The following is a 26,967-nucleotide window of genomic DNA, read 5'->3' as shown; positions in this document are numbered from 1 at the left end:
CAGGCAGGACCCCAAGGGCTGGGGCAGCTCCGAGTCAACAATAGGGGCCTCCAGTCCGGAGTTTCTGGATGTGTGGGGCCATGGTCTCCTAACACAATGCCTGGCAGGGCCCCAGGATGACAAGAGTCCCCGCAGGAACAGACATGCCTTGGTCTTTTGCAACCTTTTCTGATATTGGCTGAGGGCAATGAATGGAAAAGAGTCACAGCATTGATTGCTCTGATCTGTACTTGCCAATTTGGCTCATGCTGATACCTACCTCCGGACCCACAGTTTCCTCGGGCATAATGACCGGGCTCGAGGTGACCAAAGCTGACGCTAGAATCCTAATGGATCCCCGACTACCCTGCAGAGACATTTCACCAGCACACTCAGTGGGGAGACGCTAGAGTCCCAAGCTCATGGGGGTGCAGGGGTCTTGTCACTTCTCCCAAGTGATGTATTTCTCTAGCTTCCTCACTGAGGCCTCATCCATTCATCTCTGTGCCTCCCTGGTGCTAAGCTAGGTCCCCACCACAGAGCTAACCCTAAAATTAAAGCATGCTGGCCAGGGAGCTAAGAGGTGAATTAGAGTTCCAGGTGCGCTACTAACAAGCTCTGTGACCTTGGGCAGGTCACTTACCTCTCTGGGTCTCAACGGCTTCAGTCTACAAAATCCGGGACTGGGATGCTGGTGCCTGTGGTCCAGTTCTGTTAAAGATCCCAGGGATTGAATCGATTTGATAACAGTCTTGATAGTGGTAATCTTGGTCAAAGAGTTCCAAGCTTGTGACAAACACAAACTCAGCAACCCACGAAACTTCCCTGAGTCACAAACCCCAGGGTGTCCAGTTTGTCACTTGGAAATGGAAGAACTCACAGCCTCAGGGGATGAATTAGAAATTGAACTGGCCACTGGGAGAGACACAGGGGCAGGGCAGTGGCGGGTGTAAGAGGGGCTGTGGTGGCCTTCTTGATGTGATCCCAGGGCCCTCGAAAAGCTTCCCCTGCCTCAAATATCCCCTCCCCCAAATCCAGCTCCCAGTCTTTGTAATTCCATCATTTGAGAGGAACTGGGGCCTGGGCTCTGTGTGTGTGTGTGTGTGTGTGTGTGTGTGTGTGTGTGTATGTACCATTTCGGGAAGCTCCCTGCAAAATGCAGACACCCTGGAGAAGGGTGAGCTTCTTACCCTGCTAAGGTTGCCTGGGTCTTGCCTCTTTGTCAGCAGAAGCCTGGCAGCCTGTAGGCACTAGGCCCCTGAGGCCAGAGGAGAAGGGGGGACCCTGAAGGGACAGTAAAGGACTGGCATGGGAGGGAGGGCCTCTGGCGATGATTCACTAAGCTCCTTCAAGATACCCCAGACAGCCTGGGGAGGGGCAGGGGTGCGGGGAAAGAGAAAAGGAGGGCACGCACAGGAGTCCTCCAGGAGAGGGTGGGAGTGGGGCCAGCTGAGGGCAAGAGCTTGGTGCCTCCCTTTGGCTAACCGATTCCTCGGGAAGAGCCAACCCGGAGAGGAGAGGGGAGGGGAGAAGAGGGAAGGGGAGGGAGGGCGACGGGAGACGAGGGAGGGAGGGAGAGGGTGGGGCTGGGTTTGGGGGAACTGTAAAACAAACGGGGCGGCTTCACAGAAAAATTCCCGGGCGTCATGAGAATAGAGGGTGCCGGGCAGCACCCCATTTCGCCGGGCCCACGCCCCCTCGAGTTGCCCGGCCAGTTCAGACTGGTTCGCCCACCTCTCCCTCCCCGCCAGCCCCCCTGGCCTGATCCCTGAGAAAGCAGATTCGGGAACGTGATGTAACCACAGCCGCTCCGCCCCGGCCACAGGCACTCCGGACTCCCAGCCCGCCCGCAGCTCCCTTCCCCGCGCCGCCCCCTCCCAGGTCCCCCCCGGCCGCCGCCCCCCCCCCCCCCCCCCTCGCCCCCCCCCCCCCCCCCGGCGCCCCGCCCCCTCCCTCCCCGCGGCGTCCTCGCACCCTCTCCTCCCCGGCACCCGGCGCCCTCGGCCCCTCCCCGCTGTGCTCCCCGAGCCCCTCTCCGCGGCCCCAGCCTGTGTCTCCGGCCCTCCCCTCCGCATTCTCCCACTGCCCCGGCCCGACCTCCTCACCCTCCCGCCTGCCCCGCCCGCGGTTAACGCCGGAGAGCCGGCGCCGGCCCCGGCGGGGACTGGGCCGACCCCGGAGAGGGGCGGCGGGGGTGCGGCAGGGGCCCGAGGGCCGCGGGCGGCAACGCCGAGCCGGACCCCCGCCCCCTCCGCCCCCTCCCCCTGCCCGCCTCCCCCCAGCGCCCCCCCCTCCCCCATCGGGCCGGGCTTCGTGCCAGAGCGGTGTGGGCCAGGCAGGCAGCCTGCCAGGCTGCAGCTATCAGCTGGGCGGAGGGCAGTGCCAGCTGCAGGCGCCCCTGAGGGCAAACACCACCCCACCAACAGGCCTGACAGCGGCACCTTCCACCTCACATCTAGAGCCACGCAGAGCCAAAAGCAGAGGACTCCAGCTCGCCTGGAGATCTCACTAGAACGGGGAGACTAGGGGCCCCGGGACTGAAGCCCAGCCCACTTATTTTCTGGGTGACCTTAGACAAGTCACTTCTCTATGCCTCAGCTGTTGCATTTGTAAAGTGGAGGTGATCACAGTCCCCACCTCTCCGGGCGTTGCGAGTTTTGGTGCATGACACATTAATAGTTGCTTCATAGATAATAACAATTATTATTATTACTATTAGTAGCAGCATTAGTAATCATCACCATCATCTCTCTGGGGGCATTTGCTGTTGGCAAAGGGAAATATAGTGTAATCTGTCATTAAAGATCTGTTAAACACCTATTCTGTGCAAGGGAGGACACTCGGCGTTGTGCAAGAGTCTTGGGAGTGAGATGGTGGCTTTGAGTCCCAGCCCTGTCACTTAGGAGCTGTGTGACCTTCTCTCTGAGCCGTGGCCAGACAGGGGACGGTACTTCTCGCTCTGCAGAGCCGGAGCGGGGATTAAATGAGATGTGAGGACGATGTGTGGGGCAGTTCTCAGCACATCAGAGGTTCCTGCCAGTAAGTGAGAGGTGCAGAGGAGTAAAGAGGATGGGGATGCGAAGGACAGATTCAGTCTCTGTCGTGGAGGAGTATTGAGGAGCTAGGACTTGTGTGCGAAACATGTCACTAAGTCAAGGGGATCCGAGCTCAGTGCCAAATTCCAGGTCAGGAGAAGGGGCAGTGGGAGGGGCAGGGCGGAATGTCGGGCAGCGGTGGGGTGGGGTGGGGGATGTTTTGGAATGCACCCCCAGCCCTCTCCCACCAGGATCACGGGGGTAGGGGGGGCAGCCACTGGGTTTGGGAGGGACAAAGTGGCTCCTGAACAGCTGGTGTCAGCATCTGCTTTACCGGGGAGGCCCCAAAGATGGCTTGGCCATCTCCCATCCTGACAGGAAAAGAGGAATGAAAAGGACAGTTGGAAAACGCAGGCTGAGCGAAATCTCCACCCTTTATAATGACGGTGAATGTGGCTGAACACGGTCCATGCCCGCGGCTATGGCCGTGCGACTCTGGAACCCGGTTCCCTCGTCTGTGAAATGACAGGGTTGGCCCCCTGGGCTGCCACCCTCCACCCTTCTTGAAAACAGTACTTGCTCTGACCTGTAGGAATGTGGGGGAGAAGCCGCTCCTGCTGGGAGGTGCAGGCAGGGCTCGGGCCCATGGACCATTCTGTGAGCTGGCTCAGAGCCCTCTGGAGGGGAGCAGGAAGGAGGCAGGGCTCCACCCTGGACAAGCAGCTGTCCCGTGGAATATGACCCTGCGCTGGAAGGAGCCTTGAAGCAGGCATCCAACCCTCTCACTTGAGGACAAGAGACAAAAACACAGAGAAGTGAGGAGACTTGCCCAAGCTCACGGGTCTCTTCGGGGGCACAGCCAAGGTTCAGTCCGCAGCAGCATACAGCCTCCATTTAATTTAGCTAACAGCAGACCAGGAAGCTGGTGACCGAGGCCAATCCAAACCTCTCTGAGCTCCTTTCATGAAAGCAAAATGGAAATGCATTCGCTTCACCGCCAGGTAAGAAAGCGCTTCTGGAGGTGAAGGAGCCATATAAACAGCCCACACAACCTCCACCAACACTGTCCGAAGCTGGAGGGGTGAATGGTGGAGCCGTGGGCAGAAGTCCCTGCCAGACCGGGGCGGTGGGGGGGGGGGGTTTGCTTTTGTGATCAGCGCTGCAGGCTCAAGACAGAGCCCAAGGACACTGGGCTTGAGTACTAATATGCATTTTTATTCTGCAATAATTTTCACACTGAGTTCAAGAGGCACCAGCTCCAAGTACATAAAACCAAATCAAATTAAATTAATTGATTTTATTGAAACCTGCTGCAGTGGTATTCAAGCCCACAGCTAGGGGCATGACCCTCGTGAAATACCAAAGGGGCTTTTGAAATAATTAAATTAATCACACCCCGGGTTATGCACCAGGGCTTGCTCCCGTGCTCCACGCAGGCAAGTTCCCGCTCACAGCCACAGGCAGGAGAAGTGCATGTGGCCGTGACACAAATTGTGGAACTGCCTAGGGGTCTCAAGGCCCAGACTTCCCATTCGGGGGTAAACCACCGTCCATGCTCTTTCAGCAAACACACACATGAGTGCAAACACACATACACTCACGCTAGGGAGAGGTCCCCTCCCGTCTCTCGTTCTCTGCCTACCCACGGCCCCGGCCAAGTGCTCTCCTTGTCCTCCTGCTTTCCCGACCCCCCCGCCCAGAACCCCTCCAGCACTTACACTCATGCACTTGGATGATGCATTCCCTTGTTGGCTATTGTTTCATGGGAGATTGTCTTGCACCACTGAGCAAAGGTTAAGAAGCCCCTGACATGCAGAGAATGGCCCTCTGCCTTCTCTGGATGTTGTAGGAAGCTTGCACAGAGCTCTTCCTATGCAAAGAGCTCCACGCATTTGTTAAACACCTCCTGTGTGCTAGGCACCATTCCAATGATTTCACACATATTAACTCACTTAGTTCTCTCCAGCTGCCCCCTGTCCCTCCGCCCCCAAACTGGGATTGTTCTTGTCCTTATATTGCACTAGAAGAAACTGAGGCACAGAAAGTTCAGGTGACCTGCCCAAAGCCATCCAGCTGGTAAGGGGAGCAAAGCTGTATCTCTTGTCAGTAAAATCTTAAACCGAAACACTTTTGTAAACCTTGTTGCTGATCAAGTCATGGCATCACCCTTTCTATTTGAAGACATTCTTACAAACAAGTAAGGTCACAAAATCCACCAGTATTCCTGGTGGAAGGGACACACCAGCCCTTCATTTCACAGAGGTGGACATGTGCAGACCAGCAAGGGGAAGTTCACACAGCAAATCAGAGATAGCATCCTGTCTCCTGTTGGCCCCCAGCTCTGAACCGCTCTACCCAGAGCACAAAGTTACTGATTATTCCAGTTACTCATGTCTTTGGGGCTAACACTCCACCTTAGGCTATTCTCGAGAGGACAGTGAGTGTTCAAGAAGGGGCATGAGTAACCCTGTAGAGTCCCCCACTTTCTGTGGCCTTGTGCACCTCCAGGGAGCACACCAGAGCAGAGTGAGGGAGCCTGGCCCTTCAGGGGTCAAACCCCCCACACCTCATCGGGACCTGCTCTCTTCCTTGCCCTACTGCCGGGGGACCCCTCAGGGGACAAAGCCTGCCACTCTATCTATTGCACATGAACTTCCAAGCGCTGCTCCCCAGCCCTCCCCCCTCCCCTTCCACACCCTTCTCACTACCCTCAAGATCAACCTGCCAACAGAGCCCAGGACGCTGGCCAGCCTGACTCCCATCCCTAACTCTGTGAACCCAAGCTGCTTCACGATTATGACCAACACGATCATCACAGCCATGACGGCCACTCGTCACTGTTCTTCATTGCTCTGTTCCAGCCACATGCATGCCCAGTGCGTCTAAGCCTCCCAATAACCTCATGTGACAGGTGAGGAAACTCAGGTAAAGGGAGGTGAGGAGCTTGCTCAAGGCCACAAAGCTAACACCTGCTGGGGCCTGGATTCAAAGGTGTGTTTATGGCTCACCTGTCCGACATACCTGCATAATGCATGTCCCCCGTATTTTTGTGACGGAGATTCTTTGATTACCTCCTTATCTGAGAGTAGTTTTTAAAAACTGTGATAAAATATATATAACACTAAAGTTGCCATTTTCACCATTTGGGGGCACAGTTCGGCGGCATTATTCTAGCCACAGCACTGTGCGATCGTCACCGCTATTTCAAAATCTTTGTCACCAACTCAAGACAAAAACTGTAACCATTGAGCAATAACTTCTCAATTATTCCTTCCTCTCTCCAGCCCTGGTAGCCTCTCATCTACTTTCTGTCTCTATGAGTTTGCCTGCTCTAGGGATTTCATACCAGTGGAATCCTGCCACATTTGTCCTTTGTCTGCAAAGCCAGGAAGCCCAGCTCCTCCACTTTTCAGGCTCTCAGGTTGGCACCTGCCGAAAGGCCTGCCTCCTTCAGGGGGATATTGTGGAGGTGTGAGTTCCAGCATGGGGGCTTGGATGCCATCATGGGGAAAGCCAGTCCTGTGGGGGGTTCAGTGTCCCTGGTTACTGAAGGCAAGGGGCCTCCTGCAGAGGGCTGCTGAAGCAGCATATTAGGGGAAAAGAGAGAGGAGTCCTCGCAGGAAGAGGAGGAAAAGAGGGGACCCCAGTGCCTCCGGCACATGGGGGCTGTGTTGTCACAGGTGGCCAGCGACAGGGCTTGGAGGAACACGTTGGGCATTGCATCCCCGAGGAGAAACAGGGTGGCCCGACCAATGTTCAGAGCCCCTCACCCCCATTCTGGGCCCACGGACTCTTCGGCCACCTCCTCCTCTCCTCCCGCCGTCTGCCCTTCCCTGTGATTCCAGCCAGGCAACTTCCTTCCTATCCCGAGGTGTTGCTCGTACAGCCCTGTGTATTCCCTCCGCCAGTGCCCCGGCTCCGGCCCCTAACTCAGGTCCCCAGCTCTTTCAGGAAGCCTTCCTCCCCACCTCCACTAGGGCCTTTTGAGTCTACATCATGGGATCTACCACGCTGCGGGGGTGGCGGGCACTGCCTGTCACACAACGGAGAGGGTTCTGCACCTGAGTCCCGGGGCTGCCCTTTTCCTTCTAGCTGGCCTAGGGCGCCCTGCTCAACCACTCTGCACCTCAGATCTTTATCCGTCAAGCGGACCTGAAAACACCCACCGCGTGGGATGGTCACGAAGATGAGACGGAATGCGTGTCTGTGGCTTACAACCCGGGGTGTGCGGCAGAAGTGACGCAAAGGCACAACATGCGAGGCGGCAGATCTTTCTGGCGCTCAGTTTTACTCAACTGTTTGTGCAAAATGCATTCCTTTTAGGTTAAAAACTAGAGGTGACTACGGAGAAGAACGAAACACTCGCATTGCTTTTAAAAGATGAAACAAGCAACCTCCAGGGCATCTCTCGCTTTCTGGGAGCCACGTTAGGAATTCTCTTGGACTCACACTAGGCATCGCCCACTTTGTTTAGTGGGTGCTTCTGGGATGGGCTGCTGAGGACACGGGAGGTCATGGGCCAGGCACGTGGCAGGCACTCGATAAAGGGTAGCTGGGGTATTCCCCCCGTTGTTGTGGGGGAAGGGTTTAAAGCAGCGGCACCTGCTGAGTGAGCCAGTACGGTGGACGGGTCTTACGGTTGGTATTTGTGTCTTGATCTCCCTTGAGACAGGTACAGTATTGGGGTGGGAAGCCTAGGGGGCTGGATTCCCCGGAGACTTTTGTCTCGGCTCCACCATCACAGGCTGGATGGGTGTCCTTGGACACGTCACTTAACTTCTCCGAGCCTGGGTTAACTCACCTACAAAATGCAGACAAATGGCCTAACAAAGGCTTCTTTGCAGGGCTCTGTGCAGATGACATTAAGAGCAAGGTGGTGCAAAGAGAGCAGAGGCTAAAGAAGCATCCACGTGCTCGTTTAACTCCCGTGCTCCCCACTGCGGCCCAGCGAGGCCAGTTGGGCAGGTAAAGCACTCTGTGAACGGTTGACCACAGCCTGGAGTGTAAGGTTCTGTTACCACAGCCTTGCAAGGCAGACGGGGCAGGGGCTGTGCTGTCGACTCCGGAGACGGAGACCAGGAGGCCAAGGCACTAAGCGGCTTTCCAAGATCCAAGTGGGGGAGCTGGGCCCGGAGCCCCTGACTCTCAGTTGGTGCTCTCCCGGCTCACCACCCTCCTACTGCGCGGTGCGGCCCAACGATGAAACGGGGGTGGGGGGGGGGCCTCGGTAGGCAATGAGCTCCCGGTACCTTCAATGTTCACTCAGAGGTTGGCAGGCATGACAGAGTGAAATCCAAGCCCTGGAGACGATCCAACCTACTGATCTCTGAAAGATGTCTTTCAGTTCCTGAGCTTCTGGGATTCTAGCTGGCTATCGGATTGGGAGAGGCTGCCAAGGGCTCCGATTTGATGGTACTCGCCATGTTTGCTTGTTACACGTCACTTGTCTTTTCTGCAGAGCCCGGTCCAGCACTCAGCACCCAGTAAGTGCTCAATAAATACTTGGTGATGGTTTTGCTAAAGTGGCCCTGGAAGCTGTTGTCCACCTGGAGCAAAGCCTTTGGGGCTCAGCCAGCGAGGACACTGACACTCGTGGGGCACCTCCTGTATGCTGAGCAAGGGGATGCCTCAGCAGGCCCTGCCTCTCCCTGGCCTGCTAAACCCCATTCCACCCTTCCACCAGAATGATCTGTGTCTGCTCTCTCTGCACAATGGCCATCCGGAGGTAGCTCTGTGTCCGGTCCCTCCTTGGCCAGAGGCAAAGTCCTGACCCTTCCCCCACCCTCAGAGGCTTCCCGCCCACTCCTGAATCTCCACTTTGAAAACTTCTCATGGACAAGAGATCTCCAGGCCACAGCCACCTACCCACCCTCGCTTCCCCTCCCTGTCCGGGCTGCCCCTCCCACGGGGCCCCAGCCTACCCATTTCCTCTGCCCTTTTCACCCTTTGGCAGCATAACTGGCTATTCTGAGCCTTTGGCCCAGCTCCTTCTCCCTACCAGCTGCTCCCTTACTGAGGCTTCCATGTTTGCCTCTCTCTTTGGAGGTGACTGTGACTCAGCCCTGCCACAAAAAAAAAAAAAAAAAAAAAAAAAAATCCTGAAAGCATTTGGCACTATGATACGGGGACCCCAAAGGCAGCAAGACTCAGCACAGACCTAATTCTTGAGTTACCTACTTGGAAATGTTAAATATAGACCTCTGCATTGCTAGGCTGTGTGTGTGTGTGTGTGTGTGTGTGTGTGTGAGTGTAGCGCGCGCATGCCAATAGATCCGGGGTCCTTCCAAGAAGCTTTTCAAAGCAATCTTTCTCCCCTCTTGCCAGAAACAATGAATTAGTCAAGATGAGCCCCAACAGGATTAATAGTGCTTTTCTGGTTACCCCAGGCTTCTTACTTCTTTCATAACACAGCAGCCACTGGATTTCAAGGTTTCTTTGAGAAGATTCTAGGGCAATTACTGCAGATCTTATAAAATTACACCGAATGGTATGTTTGAAAAGACAATTTTCTGAACTCGGCTCTGTGAAAAGTTTCCCATAAAAGCAGCAACAGATAAAGGTGCCCGCCCCCCATCAATCAGTGTTAGTAGGATCTTCGGATTCCTTTCAGACAGTGAGGAAGGGGAAGGGGAGGAGGACAGGGTCACAAAAAGGAAAAAAAAAACAGGTCCCTGTGCCTTGATTTGGCCTTGGTGACCAAGAAAACATACTCTGAGGGCACAGTCAATATTTGATTCACTGAGCTTAGCAGCCAAACCTCGACCTGCGGGGAGCAAAGGGCAGAGCCTAGCACAAAACCTGGGATGCTGTGTGAGGCGTTCAGGACGAGGGCTGGGCGGGCCAACAGCTTTCCCAGGTCAGAGGCTCCTTGCAAAGAGGCCCTTGCCAAATGTTTGCTTCCTTCCAAGACAACTTTCCTGTATCTCTGTACCAAAGCTTTCAGATCGTGGAGCTGTGGCAAATTTGTGTTTTTGACAAATACATGGTAAACAGGCAGGTATTCCTAAGCGGGACACAAAACCCAAAGCCATAAGGGGGAAAAAAAAGGGGGGGGGGAGATGAATATGATTAAATAAAAGTTAAAAACTTTTATGTCATAAAGATGCCACAATCCAAGTTGGAAGTCAAGAGACTGGGAGAAAGTAACTGTGTTATATGTAACAGACATATATTTACACCTACAGCATAAAGAGTTCCTATAAATTTATAAAAAAAAAAAAAGAAAATACCATGAAGTATAAATGCTCGTTAAAATTACACTGCTCACTGCTCAATCTCACTAATAATTTTTTTAAAACATGAAAACCAACCGTTAGGGGTGCCTGGGTAGCTCAGTAGGTTGAGTGGTCAACTCTTGATTTCGGCTCAGGTCGTGATCCCAGGGTCATGGGATCAAGCCCGGCATCAGGCTCCAGCTCAAGATTTTCTCTCTTTCTCTCTCCCTGTGACCTTCTTCCCCATTAGTGCTCTCTCTCTCTCAAAACAAACACAAACAAAAAACAAAACAGAACAAAAAACCACACAAAACAAAAACAAAAAACCCTACAAACAACAACAACAACAACAACAACAGCCCAACTGTTAAGTGCATATGATGAGATGAGGGGGCAGACACCCTGTCTCTGGAGGAGGCAGGGGCTCCGGAGGCCAGAGAGTGCTGGACCAATGCCCGGGTTCTGTCATGGTGGCTTTTGAACTTCCAGGTAGGACCTTAGACTAAAGAGCTAAAACATGAGATCTAGTCATCTGTCCAATGAGACCTCAGGCAAATCATCATCCCTGTCTGGGACAGTTTTCTAGTTAATGTTTTAGTGGAAGTTGCACTAAAGAATGGTATTGATTGGTTCTGTGTCTTTTGCGTCAAGCATTAGAAATGGCTTTGGACACCTTCCCCCTTCCCTGAGCGGCTCCAGAATGTTTCTTGCACTGTTCTCTACCCACCTTCTTCACTCTGGAAGACTGGAAACAGAGAAGTTTTAGTGGGTCTGCTTCCCAGCTGTGGAATCAGAAAACCTGGAAAAGAAGTGGCTGAGCAAAGACCCTCAGCAGCCCCCGGTGAGTGTGACAGCTGTTCCTGGGCTCCTGCCCCGTCTCCTTGGGGGTCTGTCTGTGCCACAAGGGCTGCTGGTCGGGTGGGTGCATGGGAGTGGAGTGGAAGAACAAGCACAGGTCAGACAAGAGGAAGGTGAGGGCAGGGAATGAACACAGACGGCAATGAAATGTCATTCCGTTAGCTATTCACTGAAAGCCCCATTTGAACTGTGCTCATCCCAAAGACAACCTTCCCCCAGCAACACCCGTGAACGTTCAGGTCAGCCACCAAGGGTGTTCTCACGGCCTGCCCCTTGAGCGATGGGGTTCCTCAGTGCTTAGCTGTCCTCCACTGCACCACCAGTGAGGAGTGGTCCAGAGGCACCGCCTTCGGGTGCTGAAGCGGTACCGATCCCTCCCCGCCCGGCTAACTAGCACCTCACTTTCCTATTGATCAGGGGGCCCCTGAGCCCGTCTCAGATGGATGGGGACTCATTCACCACAGCTCCCGGTGGGACTGGTGGCCTCTCCAGAGAAGAATAGGCAGGCTGAGATGAGAGCTGGGGTCCTGAGGTCCATCCACCTGGAGAAATGTGGGGTTGAGGGGAGGAGGAGACACATCTAGAATAAAGAGAAGTGCTCCCCCACACTAGGGACAGCTCCAGAGACGCGCATTTTCAGATATGGTCTGGTTTGTGTGGCTGGGCTCTGGGATTAGGGGGATGGGGCTGGCGCTCCTCCTGGTCCTCAGACATTCAGAGATGGCCAGGAGGAGTAGAAGACCCATTAACACCTCAGCAAAGGAAGCAAGTGCCTGCGAGAGCCTCCTACACATCTGTGGAAAACTTTGAGCCGGGGTACACAGGTGCCTGCCTTAAGTGAACTCACCCTCCCTGGGTTCACCCCATCCTTTATGCCCGTCCTCTCCGCACGGACGTGACAGATGATGGAAGTCACACTTTTGCGCGGCCTCTGGGGCTTGCTGTGGTTGCCCCTCGCCCCAGCAGGTCACGGGGGGCATGGTGCTCTCCCACTGGAGGACAGCTCACTGCCCCATCAGGCAGGAACGCTTCACTTCCTGACCCCACGGGGAGTGGACCCTGGGCTCTGCACACAGCCCACACTCAACTGGCACTTGTCAACCACCCAACTGGAAGTGGGCATTACACACCGGGGTTGGCAGGTCCCTGGGCCCAGAAGGTCCCTTGGCAGCCACTGAAGACAGCTTAGAGTCTCACTTGCTCTCCCCCAGCCTTGCCTGTGCCTGTGGACTCCTGGCCGACAGAGCTCCCAGGCCTGGCTCTTAAAGCAGGACTAAGCAGTCTCGTGGCTTCTTCCCTAGGCTGGCCGAAACCCAGCTCCCCCACAGGAGGGACTGAGGCCATCTCAACGCCTCCTGGACAGCAGTGGATGTGACACAGCAAGAGCTCTTTGAGATGGGGAAGCCAGCGCAGCTCCTTTTGAATTCCCCCTCCCCCTCAGCCCTTACTTTGTCCACCTAAGCCAGGCCTTCTACTCAGCGAGGAATATTCCAGAAATCATCCATCACTAAACTCTGGGAGTGGATCTCCGTAGCTGTACAGTTGGAAAGGATCTGGAAAACCCACAGACCCCCCGCGATGGGAAAGACCGCTAGCACGTGGCACGCAGGGACGCCTCATCCGTCACTATGGCACCAGCGCCTGCACGACCCGGACGGGCTGGCCTCTCACCATCAGCGTGCAGTGTTGCGGGGTGGGGGGAGGGGTGAAGGGGGCGGGTAGAGGGTTCATTCTGATGTTTGAGAAAGGAATCTGGGAAGAGGAGGCTCTGAGTTGGGCCACAGAGGCCACATGGGCTTGGAGTGATGGACAGAGGCTGAAGAAGCTTTAAAGATGGATTTTCAGGGCACCTGGGTAGCTCAGTCTGTTAAGCATTGGACTCTTGGTTTCAGCTCAAGTCATGATCTCGCGGTTCGTGAGTTCAAGCCCCATGTTGGGCTCTGTACTGGCAGTGCGGAGCCTGCTTGTGATTCTCTCTCCCTCCCTCTGCCTTTCCTGCGTGCCCTCTCTCTCTCTCTCTCTCTCTCTCTCTCTCTCAAAATAAATAAATAAATAAACTTAAAAAAATTAAAAACTAAAGATGGATTTTTCAGGGGCACCTGGGTGGCTCCGTCGGTTAAGCTTCCGACTTCGGCTCAGGTCATGATCTCACGGTTCGTGAGTTCGAGCCCCACGTGTGGCCCTGTGCCGACAGCTCGGAGCCTGGAGCCTGATTCGGATTCTGAGTCTCTCTCTGCCGCTCCCTTCTTCACGCTCTCACTCTCTCTCCCTCTCTCTCCACAGTAAGTAAACGTTAAAAAAAAATTACAAATAAATTAAAAAAAAAAAAAAAACAGATGGATTTTCAGGAGCCCCTGGGGGGAGGATGGGTGTGGGATGGGGGCTTCCCAGCATTTAAATGTCATGACCTAAGTCATCTGGAGCCTGGCAGGGCAGGCCTTGGGGGAGGGGGAAGGGCTGGTAGCTCTCTGGGACTCTGCTCGGGGGACCTTTCGGATCTCTCCGCCAGAACTTCAGCGCAGAGGAGGCTGGAGGGGGGGCCCTGCTGGTGAGAGAAGGGAGCAGAGAGCCGGCCTTGGCGTGCCCTCCCTCCTAAGTGTGGTCTGGGAGATTCAGCCAACCTCCTGGCCTCAATCATCAGGACCCTAGAAGGGGGAGGCAGATAAGCGAGCTCTGAAGGACGAGTTCCAACCACAGGGCCACAGACTTATTATTTTTCCCACACACTTGATTGGCCTGCCACACTGGGCCTCAGGAATGGCCTCGCTGGGCCCGTAGCTGATCCTGGAAGAGGAGGGAAAGGACAGGTTTGGCGGCCCGTCCCCCAAGCTCCTGGCCTGGGGCTGGATCCAGAGGGCAGTGCGGCTTGCTGCTCTCCCTGCCTCCTGTCTGCTGCCTCCTCCTGGTTTTGGGCTTTTTCCCTTCCGGGTCAGCACGGTTCAGGAGGGAGCACTTGGCTCAGGAGGCCATTGGAAAGGTTCTATCAGAGGCCCACAGGCACATGCTTTTCTGGGAGTGTGGACAGAGCGCTGGGTGGGAGTGAGAGCCCACATCTCTCTTGGGAGGACGCCCGGGAGCACAAACAGTAACTCACTGTAAGCCATTAACACTCTGTGACACCTTCCCTGGGCCTCAGTTTCCATTTCTGTAAAATGGGCGCCTTGGAGCCGCCCCTGTCTTAGTCCTTGAAAAATGGCATCTTCCTCTAAAACCAGGTGAGCGGACAGATAGTTTGCTTCAAGTTTTGTTAGAATTTCTACGCCTACATTGTGATTTGAACAGTCCCACTGTGTCGAGGGCACTGGACTTGAGACCTGATGAGGAGAATCAGCAGAACCCCACCCCCACCCTGCAGTACAGGAAACTATTGTTTGCTGAACTTCCACTCCATGCCAGGCCCTCTGCCCATGGAAAATATTTATGTTTATTATCTTATTCAGTCTTGACATCGACTCTGGGAAGAGATGGTTATCATCCCCATTTTCCCCAATCTGACAGAGTTTCTTCAATTTCTTAAAGTCCTGAAGTGGTTTCCTACCCTCTCCAGGATGAAACCCCGCACCTCGCCACTCCCTGTTAGCTCACTTGGGGCAGCTCCTACCCCATTCATTCTGGTTCCTGAAGTCCCTTCAGGTCCTGCTTCTCCCCAAAGAAGGGCCAAGACCTGGGGGAGGCCAGTGAGGTGCCCAAGGAGCAAAATTTAAGGAGGTCCTCACTCCCAAGTGCCAGGGCTCCATAGCCCTGAGCATGAGGCCTCCTTAAATTTTGCCCTACAAGCTGCACTTGCCCCACACTCGCTGTGTCTTCCCTCCCAAAAGACCTGTTTCTTCTTTGAAGTTCCCTTAGCCTTTTGGGGGGGGGGGGGTTCAGATTTGATTCCTTGCCTGAGCCTCTCTCACTCCAGGGCAGAGACCACTTTTCCTCTGTCCCCATCCTGAAACCAACTGGGCACAGGGCTTTCACACCTCCAACCCTCCAACGTGCTCCCCTCTGCACTTATCTGCTCTCTGCTGCATGTGCCTATGGCCCCGATTCTCTTCTTAGCATCGACATAAAAATAATGATTTTTCTTCTCAATGAAATATTATGTAGCCACTAAAAACCGTGCTTGCCCATGGGTGAATTCTTCTATAACCTCGATGTAAAAAAGGCTTTCTAAGTATGACTGAAAATCCAGAAGCAATTACAGAAAAGACTGATGCATCTGACTATATAAAAATAAAAACAATTTAGGGGTGCCTGGGTGGCTCAGTGGGTTAAGCATCTTGATTTCGGCCCAAGTCATAATCTCCTGAGTTCATGAGTTCGAGTCCCGCATCAGGGGCTTAGGCACGTGTGTGTGTGTGTGTGTGTGTGTGTGTGTGTGTGTGTGTAAACTCTTAAAAATTGAGAAACAAAGAACCAAAACCCAATAGAAAAGTAGACAATAGAAAAAAGAACAAAAGAATGGATAATTCACAGAAGGAATATAAAAATTATCCTTAAACCTATGAAAGAATGTTCAACTTCACTCATGATAAAAGAATTGCAAATTCAAACTACCTACACCAAGGTGCCATCTCATACTCATGAGACCGGCAAAACGTCCAAAATTGACACGACCTTCTATTGGCAAGATTGGGAGGAAACAGGTCAGAAATCAAAACAGTACAACCGCATGGAGGGGTACCTGGAAACACTTAACAAAACTACATGCATATTTACTCTTCCCAGTAATCTCACTCCTAGAAATTTGCCTGGAGGATACACTCCCGAGCATTGAAACACACACACATTATTTGGAATTGTAAACCACAGGAAACCACCTAAACAGCCATCCAGAGGAGAGCAGGTGCATAAACTATGGCGCGCGCGTGCACACACACACACACACACACGGAGTACTGTGCCAGCTATAAAAAAAAATGTGGAAGGACCTCAATGAACTGGCATGGAGTATCTTCCAGGAGACAATATTGAACACGTAAAGCAAAGTATAAAAAAAGCGTAAATGATACGGTCTGATACGGTGTCTTCTGGGTAAATAAAGAAGGGAAAATTAAAAAACATATATAAAAATGTGCTTATCTTTACAAAAAGCCATAGAATTGTAAGCATAAAAGAATTAAGTTGGTTAATGCAGGGGGCGGGGAATGCGGCTGAAGGAATACAGGAGAGTGACACATCTCTTAGTATAGGTTGTGTCGTTCTGACTTTTGCAGGTATGTTAACGTTCTACCTATTTTTAAAAATTTAAACCAGTAAGGGGCGCCTGGGTGGCTCAGTCGGTTGAGCATCTGTCCGACTTTGGCTCAGGTCATAATCTCGCAGTTAGTGAGTTCGAGCCCTGCTTCGGGCTCTGTGCTGACAGCTCAGCACCTGGAGCCTGCTTCGGAATCTGTCTTCCTCTCTCTCTGCCCCTCCTCCGCTCACACTCTGTCTCTCTCTCTCTCAAACATAAATAAACATTGAAAATTTTTCTTAATTTAAATAAATAAGAATAGGAAGGGGAAAAAAATGCCTAAAGCTGAAAACACACTGGAAAAAAAAATAAACCTAACTGTATTTCAAATAAATACTCTTACCACACTGAAGGGCAAGGAAAGAAAGAAAGGACTACTCCAAACTATTTATGAACAAAGCAGGGAGAAGGAAGGGAAGGTTTGTTGATTGCAGTGGTGAAGCAATCCTGACATTACTTTGGATGCGATATAGGATTAAGTAGATGACTGAATGTGTTGATGGCTTTGGGGTTTTCACTGTGGGCGAAGGATACATAAGTATGGAATGGGGAGAGGCAAGAAGCAGCCCTGAAGAGGTGGATTGGGATTGGAGGTACTGGTGTGGACTCGTGATGAGTAGCATACGAATATGTAAATGTATATGCATGCTTCTGTGCATACATACATACATGTATACGTATGTGTGGGAAATATGTGTATGTATATGTGTATAAACATGCACCTATTTCCTAGTTCTGTCCCCTGAAAGGGCTAAGGAGCAAAGATACCCAGAGGCAGTGGGCACACCCAGGGCCCAGACTTTGGTCTCTAATACCACTCCCACTAAAAGGGAACAGGCACCTCAGAGAAATGACTGGTTGCAAGGCTTGTTCGGGGGTAGATACCTGAGGAGCCTGGAACCTCTTGTTATCCCAGAGAGTAAGAAAGCGCTCCAGAATTGGGATGGTGGCATATCCAAATATCATGGGAGTCAGTTTGTAGAGGCTCCCACTGGTGAAGTCTGGGGCAATTTATGCACCAAAAGAATTGATCACAGTGAGAAACAATAAACCACTGGGAAAAAAAGGAACTCATCGGTCCACACAGATAGATACGTTTTACTGCTTATGATCGTAAATATATACTGACCAGATATATCGTGCTACTGTAGAATGCCAAGGGCTTTCTACACTACACACTATGGAGGTTGTGCTGGAGCTGGAAAACCACCATTTTTTTTTTTTTTTTTTGGAAAACCACCATTTTGCAACCATCATGTTAAGGATTGGATCAGGCAAGAGGCATCAATGGAGGCCTCCCCTGGGAGAAACTGATGAGAAGCAGGGTATTTGCATGGTCTAAAATGTCTCCCCACCGACTGCTTACTAGTTCCAAGGGAGAACAAAGATAATGATCATGTAGGGGGAAAACAGGTAATACTTTGACCTGGAGATTAAAATTAACGTCACCAGTGAGGGCCAGGAGCGCCCGCGGGTGTGACTGCGTGAGAAGAACCCACGGTTGCCTCGGCAGGATTCTGGCCAAGGCTGCATAATCTGGATCTCACCACAACAAAACATTACACACCCCCCAAATGGGGACCATTTTATTGAAAATAAGAAGGGGGCATTGTGTCCTTCAAAAATGTCAATGTCATAAAAGACAAAGAAAGGCTGTAAAAATGTTCTCCAATGGTTCAGACAAAATGTGTAAGTACGGGTGTGTGTGTGTGTGTGTGTGTGTGTGTGTGTGCATGTATGATAGAGCACACATGATGAAGTGGGGTAAAATTTTAACAGATGTGTCTAGGATAGAAGGATCTAAAAGCCGTCTTTGTATTATTTTTATTTGGGGCATTTTTCAGTAATTTGAAATTCCAAATAAAACAATTTTAAAAAAATGTTCCAACTTTTGAACGACATTCCCTTCTCTGCAGGTGCAGACTCTCCTTGGCCAGGGGACCCCTGGCAGGCAGCCAGGCCAGGAGGCAGATCTGAAATCCAGCCATCTGGGAAATGTGGCCTTGAGCAAGTGACTTTCCTCCCTGTGTCTGATCCTCCTCTGCAGGGAGATACCCACCTCGAGGGCTGGTGGACAACTGAAACAGATTACGCTGGCGAGCGCTCAGCTCTATGGCCCATCAGTGTGAGCTGCGGCTTCACTGGTCTCATTTCTCATCAGCAGAAATCCCGGCACGGTGCAGAGCTGAGAGCCGCCTCCAGTGCCGAGAGCCACGGGTGCCCTCCAGTAGGACTGTGGACCCAGAACGAGCAAATGGTCTAGGGCTAGCCTTGGGCGGGCCGCCACCTGGCAGAACTCCTCTCTGGGCAGGCGGCCCCCTGTCCTGCCTTGGCCTTGGGAACTCTTTGTGACAGAATTGTTCTGGTAAAAAGAATCGTGATCCCTGGAGAATAGGCCGGGGAGGGGGCATGTTTCTTTGCACTGGGGGCTTTCTTGGAGGACCTGAAATTGGCCTTCAGAGCAGGCCTGTCCTCACAAGGACGCTGGGCCTCCCTCTCTACCCCTGGTCTGTCATTTAGAGAGGACTCACTGTGCCCCTGTCCCCATGTACCCCTCCTGGCCCACTCTCTACCCTCTCCACTGACCGCTACAGACCACAGCAATGGGCTCCTTTCCCTCTGCTCTCTTTTCTGTTGGAGGCCAGTGGGGCCCTGGGAGGAGGACGGAGGGAGGGAGGTCAGGTGTTGAATGCCTTGTCTCCCTGTCTTCAGGGGCATCTCAGGGCACAGCCCAGGTAGGGTGGCCCCCTGCAGAGCACCCTCGCTGTCTCTGCCCTCAGCACCCTTCCTCTCCTTTCCACTTCAGCCCTAGGGGGTGACTGCGCCCCGGTGTTGGGGATCCTGCACCGGGCCCTGTGGATTCGCTACCCTGCACTGGCCTGGGGACTCAACTGTCTCCAAATCGCCAGCATTGAGGGCGCTCCCTGCTCCCTGCTGGGCCCGCTGCAGGCAGACACCTGGGTGGGGGTGGGGAGGGGGTGGTGCCCTCTCCCATCCGTGTGTTTGGTATTTGTCTGCATGGGAGGCCCCCTATTACCAAGCTTAGTGAGGGGACCCACCTCGAAGCCATTCACACAGCAGAACAAAAGCGAGTGCCTGCCACTTCAGGCCTCCTCCCGGGGCTCATCGCTGCCTGTTACGACTTCATTTCATCTTTTCGTAAGTTACTGTTAACTGAGAAGCATTACAAGAAGAGAATTAAAAGCGAGAAAAGTTGGTGGAGAGATGCCTTTTTTCCCCTGGTTTAAACCTTTTGTTACCGACTCTTCAGGAATCTGATTCAACCAGAGGAACACGTGGCAGAACACGTTATTCAGAATTAGTTCCGAGAGACACGCGAGGGGCTCTTTATTATTCATCCTTCTAAAATCAAAATATTAGCTAATGCCTCTTGCGTCCTCAGAGCGGGTCTGGCAGCTTCTCTGATGTATTGTCCTACTTGAAAGTGAAGAAGAAGGCCTTTCCTGCGGAAGCCTCCGTCAAGCCCCTCGGACTCCCGCGCACACAGGGACGGAGACACCCAGACATGCCTGTGCCTGAGACCCTTGCAGCCCTTTGTGTCGCGGCCAGGCTGCCTCTTCCATGCACCCCCTCCCTGCACTGGAACGCCCCCCACCGCCAAGGAGCCCAGGGTGGCCTGGAGCGGAGGGGGGGAGGCCCCTCCTGGTCCCAGGAGCCCAGTTTCCCATATCCAGAGCCAGAACTGGTTCGGAAGGGGGTGAAGGGGTGATGACTCAGGGGCCCTAAGGCTTAGAAATCAAAACTGCTGTGTATGTTTTCTTGGATCCCCGCTGCTGCCTTCATTTCTGGAAGGAATACCACAATGCAAACGAATTCTATTTCTTCAGCAGGAACAAACAAATTTGGCTTTTGGTACTCTGAGCTCTAGAGTTACCCAGAAGTGTCATGATGACATTTTTAATCAGGACCCTAGGAAGACAGTGAGGTTCTTAGCTCGCTGGGGTAAGGGGTGGGGGGTGGTGTTCACTGGCCTTGAGGACTGTGGGTGGGACGAATGCTCCCAGCTGATAGAGGTTGGCTAAGCAGCTTCTGTGTCTAGTAGCCTTGGCAGAACTTCCTGGAGGCTAGGTGGAGCAAGGAGGGCTTCCTGGAGGAGGTGGTATTTGACAGATGGCTAAGCACTGGAAAGGAGAGAGTAGAGGGAAGGCAAGGAGGAATGTGAGCAGGGCAGGTGGGAGGGAGGCAGGGCAAAAAATGGTCAGAGGTAAGGCTGGAAGGACCTTGACCACGAGTGAAGGTATTTCTTCTTTCTTTTGTTTCCTTGAGCAATCCTAAATTCACGATTAATCTCCCAAGACCTATCTTGTTGGTAAATGTTGATTTCTCCTGTGCACCTGTTCATATTTCTGATGGAAATGTATTATAAAATCACTCCATTCGGGTGGTGATTACCATGGTAATCAGGCATGCTTGCTGACAGGCCAGCACTCCTATTGAAAACAAGATTCGGAAGATAGGGGCTTTTATGTCACTTAGGTTGTGCCCGGGAGAGAGAGGGCTGGGAAGCAGGTGTGGGAGGCCGGGTTCCTTCTCTGGGGAAGTCTTGGTGGACAGCACAGCCCTTCGCTGGAGGAGGGTTCTGTAGGAAGATGGAGGAAAGGCTAGACGGAGGCGGGTAAATGGGGGTCCTCTGCAGCCTGCATACAGAGGGGCACAGCGGTGAGGGATCCCATGTGAAGAGAAAATCAGAGCTACCAGGAGCCCAAGATCAAGAACCTGGGCTAGGATATCATTCAACCTCCTACCTCCACCGCAGGAACCACCACTGTGCCTTTTAGAACATTACAAAGATGGGGCGCCTGGGTGGCTCAGTCGGTTAGGCATCCGACTTCGGCTCAGGTCATGATCTCACGGTTTGCGGGTTCGAGCCCCGCATCAGGCTCTGTGCTGACAGCTCAGAGCCTGGAGCCTGCTTTGGATTCTCTGTCCCCCTCTCTCTCTCTGCCCCTCTCCCGCTGTGATCTGTCTTTCAAAAACAAGTAAATGTTAAAAAAAAAAAAAAGAACATTACAAAGATGTTTCTATCATGGGATTACGGTTCAAGGTGTGGGGAAAGCCCCAGGCGTTTGAACGGCATTATCTAGTCCCGATGTAGTCTAGTTTAAGTTCGCAAGAGCTCCCACTAGACTGCTGGATTTCAAATCCCAGCTCCACCCCCTTTACTGGCCGTGTAACTTGGGGCAAGTTACTTAACCTCTCTTTTCCTTCTCACTTGCAAAAAAAAAAAAAAAAAAAAAAAAAAAAACCCAGATAATGCAAATTTCTAATGCATTTGATTATTGTGAGGATTAAGTGAATTGATGCCTGTAAAACGATTAGAACACACCCACCACAGAGTAAGCACTCACACACGTTGGGGACACAGCAGCGCCTCCCCCCACGGTGGATGGGGGACCGGCAGGATTGAGGGTACAGCCACTATCCCGGACTTGGTACAAACATCGTCTCACCTCCTTCTCCTGACGCCCCCATGGAACTCTGAACACTGAGCAGACTGCCGCCCTGAACCCACCCCCCCACCGCCTCTCTACCCACAGCATTTTCTGTTTCCTTCCCCAAAGACGCTGGCTTACTGACCTCTGGCTCTGCACCCAAAACGGCCCTCCTTCTCAAGCCCATACCCTGACTGCAGTACTGGGAAGATCAGGCCTTGTGGGCACAAGGTTCCAGAACACTCACGTCCTAAAAGTATACAAACATCTACAGCTTTTAGTCCCGTTTCCAAGTGCCCACAGAGGTTAGATGTTGTCTGATGAACGACAATCACCATAGGAATAGCACTAATGCACTTCTTCCTCATGGTGTCCCAGACTCTACACTGCTTCTCACCTTAATATAATAAAAATTTGTCATTAAGGGAATGATATTACACTCCACCAGACACCGTATGATCCAAATCAGGCCAAGAGCGGGGGGCTCTGCCTCATGGAACCCACCCCACCAGCGGCAGCTGACAGGCCATTATTCTGTGTCCTGCAAATTCTGTGCAGTGATAAGGAAACTCCACCAATTTGATGCTTTATCTGGCTGCAGGTTGGGGAAAGAGATTATTTCAATCAAGATAATGATTCTATTTCTTGGACGGAAATGAGATTTTTTTTTTTCCGTTGCCTCGTGGGGGTGCCACCAAAATCTGTCTCGGGGCTCAAACTGGTCATGCACAAGTTAGCGGATTTTCAGGCAACCTCCGAGAGCGTGAACATGACAGAGAACTCAAGGGAGTGAGCCCGTTGGCAAGAAACACGTGCGTGCGCGCGCGCATGCGCGCGCACACACACAAACACACACACACACACACACACACACACACGCCAGACCTCTGAGATTACAAAGTCAGTTCTGTTTGGCCATTTATAGGCATGAGACAGCACCTGTGAAACCAAAATTTGGAAGATGAGCAGGTAGTGTGAGTAGGATGGCCTGGATTTCAAGGCAATAATGATAACGAAGTTCCAGAGACCATGCACTTAGCAATGACAGGACGTGAGTAGCCTAAACCTGCCCATCACGTAGGGAAGATTTCCTGTGCAACTTTGTAGACAGATGGCCCAGCGACTCTTCCCGCACCTTCCATGACAGGGAGCTCACCAGCCTCGGTCCTACTCCATCGCTATGTTGAGAAAGTACCTCCAAACCACAGCAGTCACTTTATGAAAGGAAACCGCAGTGAAAATTCACAAGGTGCTGATGCTACGATGCATCTAAACCCATTATGGCGACAATACACGTTTCAGGAAGTCAGCAAACGATATGCAAACGATGGTAGGCAATCAGTGCAATGAGTCGGGAATAATTTGAACTAGTGAATTTGGTGCAATTTTTAATTATTCTAAATATTTGTGAATTTTGAGGGCTGTAACACAGCATCTCAAATTCTTTAGAGGTGATTTGCCTTAAGGAGGAAGTAATAATAATTTGTAACTCAGACATCAATTGTTTCTATAGTAACTGTAAAAACTTTGGAAACGTTTGGAAAGTTTACATGCATTTTGAACGTTCCCCTGGGGGCTGACTTGGTGGATTACTCTCTCTCTCCAAATAAGAGGCACATTTTAGCTCAATTCCTTCAGAAGGAAGAGCCCCAGCTGCTGGCTCTTGAGTGGTCTCTTACTGGACTGCACCAGGCTCACCAAAACTTTGAAATCTAAGCCACACCATTGCTGCGGTGCCTAGACTGTCCTTGGAAAGTAACACAAAAACCCTGGTAATGTTGGTTTTGTCGCCAGGAGAGGATCCAGGCAGCTTGGGGACAGAAGCGGGAAGGAGACTTGTCACAGGACACCTTTTGGTATTTTTGAATTCAGTCATGGGACCATATGACCTATTAAGAGTAAAAGGACAGTTTCGAAAAGCACATCCATGTTTCATTGAACACAGGCTTTGATACTTATGATTGCTATTTTAATACCGACACTTTTTTTTTTAATTTTTTTTTTAATGTTTATTTATTTTTGAAACAGAGAGACAGAGCATGAACAGGGGAGGGTCAGAGAGAGGGAGACACAGAATCTGAAACAGGCTCCAGGCTCTGAGCTGTCAGCACACAGCCCGACGCGGGGCTCGAACTCACTGACCGCGAGATCATGACCTGACTGAAGTCGGACGCTTAACCGACTGCGCCACTCAGGCGCCCCAATACCGACACTCTTAAAATGCAAATTTATGACAGTGGAAATTGCGGCCGAATCAGGTAAAAGCCATATTTGGCTGTCTTCACGGTAGTGATGCTCAACAGGCACGAGAGTAGGTGCAACCAATGGCCCCCTCACACTCCGTTTTCTCGCTGGGACGCCCACTTCCCAGCTGCTTTCACCTGTGGTGTTCTCCCGACCCTGGCTCTTGGTCAAGGGCATGCCTTGGAGGTCACACCAGCAGCACCGTTTCCCAGGAGTGGCCAGCGGTGAATGAGGGGTTACTTGAGGCCTGCCCCTTGCTGCCAGGCCAGACACCGTGGAAATCCACATGGGTCAAGCCAAGGAAAGACTAGCCCTGGCACATCCCCCCCTCTCCCTGACAAGTAGTCCCTAAAAGCTCTCCCTTGGTACATCGCATGCACCTGAATCCCTGTCTCAAGCTCTGCTTCTAGGCAACCCAGCCTAAATCAGCCAAACCGCAGCTCAAAATGGAACCCTCTAGTATCTTTCCAGTGGGCTGTCCCTGGTGGTAGAAACACACAGGAGCCTGCCTCTTTGAGGCAGGCTGCCTTCCTGCCCGGCCCAAAGATCACCAGTCGACACTGCACATCCCATGAAAGCCAGCACAGCAAAATGCTGACCGGCCAGAGCAGAGAGTTCCCACCAGCAGAGCCCTGCGGGACCACACAAATACTCTTCTTCTCCAGGATGGCTGAGCAGGAGGCAGGGGCCGACTCAGCAGCCTATCCCCCAATCAGATCCGCAGTTACGTGCCCCAGAAAGTCAGCATAAATGTCAGCTCGATCACTTCTTGGCTAAAGAACTCAAGCAAAATATTTATTCCCAGCCTCGGTTTCCTTATCTGCAAAATGGCACTATCTACAGAGCCTCTGCGAAGCTCATCTGCGGCTATACTGTCAAGCGTGCTGCAAACTGGCAAAATTATATACGTGTTGGTTGTTATTCGTGAGACTGAGAACACGCTAGCTTCCCCTGCTTGCTTGGAACAAGTAATCAACCTTTGCCAAATAAGTAAATCTGAGCTTCCTCTCATCTTGGGCATTGTACCTAGAGCTCCCTATGTGAGAAGCAGCTCCAGAGAAAATCAAGTGGACATTGGGAGCCCTGTCCTGGTGACTGTCCACCTGGAGCTCAGGGCACCTCCTCATGGATCACACGGGTCTCAGGTGGTGGTCAGCTGCAGCTGCCTGGAGAGGGCCCCCTCTCTCTATCCTCTCTCTCTCTCTCTCTCTCTCTCTGACATCTAGGGAGGATCCCCAATGTGAATTTCCTATCATTGATCCAGGGTCTGTATTGATCTCAGATACAACTTCAAGTTCGGTGAAAACTCCATGCGGCCACTTTCATATGGGTCACAGACAAACTGGCAGAAACTCGATTTTATTCACATAAATGAGGGATACCTTACTCCATCCTGATTTTTTTTTGCACATGGACCGTTCACGAAGCCACTTCTGGCCCTTTACCGCTTGGTCCTACCCAATGTCACCGGCATTTTCTCCCCACCCCCATCCCCCTTCCGACTATCTAGGACCCCTTCAGGATGTCTATGACATCCTCCCCATAGGCCTTTGGGTGTTCCCATCCTGGCACCTGTTCCTGCCCCCACACCCCGACCGGCTTCCCTCCTCCATCAGCCCAGTTCAAGTCCCTCTGTCCCCAGGAAGTGTGCCCTAACCATTCTTGTCACCAGCACTTCTGGCTGTGGTGTATGTGCCACATTGGACTGTGTGCTTGATCGTAAAGGTCTTTAATACCCTCACATGCCCGGTTTCCTCTCCTCCCACCCTGGACTGAAGGCACCTCCAAAACAGAGCCTAGGCTGCTGCTTCTCTTTCTATCTCTGGCTATTTCTTGCCAGGCACCTGGCGATTAATAATATTCTCAGCTTGAGTAGAACATTGGGCTGTATGATTGCTCTTAGTTCAACACACTGTTCAACGGCCTATATGAGAACGTACAGTTCTAAATAGGGTCAACCTGGCAGCAAATTCAGAATTGTACAAACTGTTTGTGGCTCCAGGGCGAAAAAATGCACACCTTCCTTACCCTCCCGGAGTCCTGCTCTCCCCCCAAATACTAATCAACCGCAAGGGAGTCACTCTTTCCTGAGCCAGTGGGAGGGCAGAGCCTGGGTTCCAACCATCCGCCTTCTGCTGGCAGCCTTGCATTCCTGAGTCCAGCCCCACCCAGCCGGACACACCTTCCAGAAGAACCAAAAGCCGACTCCATCAAGGTCATGACCCCTTCCCCAAACAGGGAAACCCGCCTACTCCCAGGAACACTGTCAAACCACAGACCTAAGAAAGCAAAATTCATACTCACAGGCAATGATGCCTTCGTCTTAAATTTCAGGCCAGCAGTTTCTCTGCAAACCTGCTCATTTCCTGCAAAGAGAAGAAAGGGATGGAGAAGCATATTAGCATCTGCTCTGGTAGCCTTTGGCAGTTTCCTGGCCGACCTCGGGCTGCTGCACCTTCTCTCCTTCTTACTCCCAACAGCACGCTCCCCTCCCAGGAGCACCGCGTGCTAGCTGGGTGCGCGCCCCTGGCTCCCCACACGCCTCCCTCCCCCTCCACGGCGCCATGCCAGTCTCAGATTGACCACTGCCTCCAATTCCCTGAAGGCGCCGGGCTTCTTCCCACTCCGGAGTGAGGCCTCCTCTTCTGTAGCATGGGGTTGCCTAGCAACCCCGTGCGCCGGCTCGGAAGGCCCTCCTAAATTGGACCTCACAGCACAGGGCATCTCCTTGTACAGCTGCCTGAATCTTAACAATCTGGCTCTGAATAATAACACAATGGTAATTGCATGCATGGGCCCCAAACTACATTTAAATAATGTTCAAGAGCTGACACAAACCAACAAAGGCCAGAAAATGCATTGCGGAGGTTGACCGTAAGGCCAGGCGGGACGTTCGGTGCGGGAGGGAGTTGACACCAAAGACTTGAGTTAATGACAATGCCAACCTGAACTGTGAATTCTCC

General features: G+C 52.3%; 1 protein-coding gene across 1 annotated transcript in view; it reads right to left on the bottom strand.

Annotated features, from left to right (window-relative positions):
• The window catches only part of ZBTB7C (zinc finger and BTB domain containing 7C), a 152,093-nt gene extending 125,726 nt beyond the window's left edge, over positions 1-26,367 (bottom strand). Inside the window, exon 1 of the mRNA XM_032595428.1 lies at positions 26,309-26,367. The gene's annotated coding sequence lies outside the window, so the exon portion shown is untranslated. The remainder of the gene's footprint in view (positions 1-26,308) is intronic.
• Between the last annotated feature and the right edge of the window lie 600 nt (positions 26,368-26,967).

The sequence above is a fragment of the Lynx canadensis genome, chromosome D3, assembly GCF_007474595.2.
Source record: "Lynx canadensis isolate LIC74 chromosome D3, mLynCan4.pri.v2, whole genome shotgun sequence".
NCBI lineage: Eukaryota > Metazoa > Chordata > Mammalia > Carnivora > Felidae > Lynx > Lynx canadensis.
Note: the sequence above shows the minus strand (reverse complement) of the source record. Positions and strands in the feature narration are given on the sequence as shown.